The sequence below is a fragment of the Eumetopias jubatus genome, unplaced genomic scaffold (genome assembly GCF_037043125.1).
Source record: "Eumetopias jubatus isolate StellerSeaLion01/CBP00866 unplaced genomic scaffold, mEumJub1_p1.0 scaffold_1, whole genome shotgun sequence".
NCBI classification, from domain to species: Eukaryota; Metazoa; Chordata; class Mammalia; order Carnivora; family Otariidae; genus Eumetopias; species Eumetopias jubatus.
In genome coordinates, this window is record NW_028274807.1 from 83,677,380 (window position 1) to 83,681,251 (window position 3,872).

Genomic DNA, 3,872 nt, shown 5'->3' on the forward strand with positions numbered 1-3,872 from the left:
GGTCCTGGGATCCAGTCCCACATTGGGCTCTCTGCTCCGCGGGAAGCCTGCTTCTCCCTCTCCCACTCCCCCTGCTTGTGTTCCTGCTTTAGCTATGTCTTTCTCTGTTAAATAAATAAATAAAAACTTAAAAAAAAAAAAAAGAACATACACCCTAGGAAAAGTCTTTCCTCTCCAAATCGATGTTGTTTACCTTTGTGATTTGCATCTCCTCCCAAATCTAGTTCACTGCTGAGCATCCCCAGACCATCTCCACAGGGTACCTTTATCCTTAAAGTGTTGCTTAGTGGTTAAGGGAGTGGCCTTTAAAGACAGTCTAGGTTTGAGGGGGGCAGACAGCGGGCAGGATGGAGGCCACCTTGGAGCAGCACTTGGAGGACACAAAGAAGAATCCATCCATCGTCAGAGTCCTGTGCACAGATTCACAAGGACTTCATTGGGCTGCCGTGGGACCCTGTCAGATGAGCGTGCTGGGGTGATATCTGTTCTAGCCCAGCAAGTGGCTCAGCTGACCTCAGACCCTACTGATATTCCTGTGGTGTGCCTAGAATCAGATAATGGGAACATTAGGATCCAGAAACATGACAGCATCACAGCGGCAGTGCCCAAAGCAGCCTCTTGACATCTCATATCAGTTCTCCAACAGCCTGTCACGGGGGCTCGATCCTACCGATGTTGATTGTATTGCAGAACTATTACAGTTCCAGTAGTTAGGCCATTTATTTAGTGTGCATTGGGCACTTTTCCATTAATTTTAGACTAAGCTGCTTTTGACACTCGATGGACTGACTTATCAAAATATTAGTAAGAAAAGATCATGTTTTGAAGCAGCAGATCCAGGTCACTTTGTACATAGAATTTTGTTATGTTCAATAAATCTGGTCAGAGGAAAATAAAATAAAGACAGTCTAGGTTCATATTTGGGCTCTTCCACCTGTGTGACCTTGGGCAAGGTACTTTATTCTCAGTTTTCTTACACGTATGTGTTTTTTTTTTAATTCAGGTATAGCTCACACACAAATGTTACATTAGTTTCAGGTGTATGACTTAGCGAATGGACAACTACCTTATGCTATGCTCACCCCAAGCGTAGCCACCATCAGATACCATACAACACTGTTGCATCAGTTTTCTTATATTTAAACTGGGGGTAATAATGAAACCTGCCTTAAAGGGTTATGTGAAAATTAATTATGCCGACAGCTATTTACTGTGCTGGGCCATTACTAGTACCCATCATTGAACACGGTGCCTTCCAAGAACGCTGCATAGTGAGCATGATTACCCCATCTGATGGATGAGGAGATAATGAGGCTCCGGTGTCAACTAAACTACCCAAGGTCACTCTGCTGGTACACTGCAAAACCAGGCTACAAACACAGATCTGCTACCAAGGCCATTGCCTTTCCAATTATACTAGAGAAAAATCAACCTGGTCCTCCCAAATTGTTGTCAGTCTGCCAACACTTAAAACCCACCCCCACACATGAAGCTAGTCCCTTAACAAGTACCTAAATACAAGTGAATTCCTTTTATCTTTAGATTAATAATAATAAAAACTAACAGTGAGCTCTATGTTCTCCACGTGGTGCTAAGCACGTGTCTTTCATTGTCATCTTTAACCTCCCCCAGGGACTTATTATTTTCAGATGAGGAAACTGAAATCCAGAAGGTTAAGTCACTTGCCCAAGGACACAAAGTAGTGTCTAAGCCTAGACACTGACTCCAAAGCCATTAAGAGTTCTCAATCTCTCTGCCAGGCATTGGGATTTCCCAGACCAATACAATTTCATTTAAAAAATAATCATAAAATTATGAACCAACTTACCAACTCTTTATTTCATTGCCATTTGCTCATAAAAGAAAGAACGCACTAACCCAGAAACTGTTGAGAGCTCATCATCTCAGAGTAAAATAATTAGATACATTTAACTGTATAAAAAGTTCCGGACATTGTTTTTGTTTGTTTGTATGTTAACTGCCTCCTTGCCAACGCTTTCTCCCCGTCCTTCCCAACCTTGTCACCTCCCTTCCACTTTATCATTTCTCTCTTTGACTATTACTTCCTTCACAGCCAGGATAACTGGCCCACAAGTAGCACTGGCATCATTTAAACTGGAAGGGGGAAGCCCAAATGCCAGTGTGAGCGAGGGGCTTGGTTCAACCTCGGCAATGGGTGAAGCAGCGGGGGATGGGGGGAGGCTGTCCACGCTGATCACGAGGCTCGAAAGGGAGACCATGGTGCGCGACGGAATGCGGCAGAGAGTCCAGCAAAATGGAGGATGAAAAGGGCAGGGAAAGGGGCAAAGGGCTTCTCCACTTCCACATTCTTGACACCCAGACAGAGGGAGGGAATGGGCCAGTGGTAAGAAGGAGGCAGGGTGACAAAGCGAAGAATGTTTGCATTGTGCTGACAACCACCCACGGGGGCCTCCTCGCAAATGAGTCCCTCCCATGGATTTCTTCTGAGTTAACGTGGAATTCAGTTCCCTAAACTCAATCTGAAAAATGGAAGTCACATTCAGTTTCACTCATTTATTCAATGTTTATTAGGACCCTATCATGGCTGGGCCTTGTAATGTGCACTGGGGAAAGGTTACCTTAATAAGATTGGTTTTGGCCAGCTTTCAAGAGCTAATAGATGGGTAGCAGAGACAAAATATGTTTGCTTTATTTTTCATTTCTTTTTTGCGCATGCATATTAAGGTACTCATATTCAGTTGGAGAAATTCCTGTATTTTATCTCTATGGTAATATTAATAAACCTATTCATGAAAAATCTTATCCTCGATGGGGACATACCTAACAAATCCAATTATGTATAAGCAGAAAGTTGTACACAATTTCTTAGAGAATAGATAACCCACAAGGCATGAGGAGGAGAGGGACCTATAACCCTGGTTAGAATACACAATTTGCCAGGATCCCTACATAGGTAGTTATACTTCATGTGACTAATACCCAGAAGGAAATTTAATCTGCAATGCCTATTTTAGTGAGTTCTTCCCCAGGCACATTAGCAAGACAAGTTTTTGTTCTTTTTGATGGGGGGCAGGTGCAAAATAGGTTGGGGGAAAGGGGCCAAATGTAGGGGACCGAATTCCCCAAAACGAAGAAAGAAGTCAAAGGCTACCTCCCGCAACCCCCCTGTATCAGGAAACACGCATTTCTTTTATGCCCAGTCTGTGTTGCCCCTGTTTGGCTTTAGGTCAATGCAAGTAGCACGTGACCTGCTGAAATTAATTCTACAAAACAATGGAATTGGGTTTCCAAGATCTCATCCTATTACTTTTGATAACAAATTATTTTTTCTCTCTCACAGTGAGTTCCTGACACTTTCAACTTTGGTGTTGCTAGTGAAAAGGAATGAATTAAAAATGCAACGAAGTGCATTTCCTAAAAACCTTTGGTGGGTTTAAGGGCATTTTTCTTCTTTTTATTGAATGTTTCCCTTCCCTATTAACTAACTTAAAAGGATAAAATGTGCACATGGGGACAGGGGTAGGATTTAACCTCCAAATTCAGGGACTGGCTTACTAATTCAGTCCTGTTTGTTATTAGATTCCAAAAGGCATTTACCCACAAGAAGCTGGTAAGAGTCTTTAAAAGCCATTCCTGAAAAATCTCATACAATGAAGAAGCAATACTCATTGCATTCCCACAATTCTGCTTGAAGAAATAAAACAAACATAAAAAAATGCACACACAGGTCAAAAGATGAAAAGGAAATATACCAACAGGTTAGCAGTGGTTATCTTTGGACATTGAGATTTGGAATGGTTTTTATTTTCTACTTTTTTGTCTTGGTCTACTTATAATTTTTCTACTTTTAACAACTATTTGCCTTTCATTGAGAAAAATGCTTTGGTGAT

At 41.9% G+C, this 3,872-nt stretch overlaps 1 pseudogene; it reads left to right on the forward strand.

Moving 5' to 3' along the window:
* The first annotated feature begins 347 nt into the window (after positions 1–347).
* Positions 348–622, forward strand: LOC148165027 (ragulator complex protein LAMTOR5 pseudogene; annotated as a pseudogene).
* Positions 623–3,872: the final 3,250 nt, after the last annotated feature.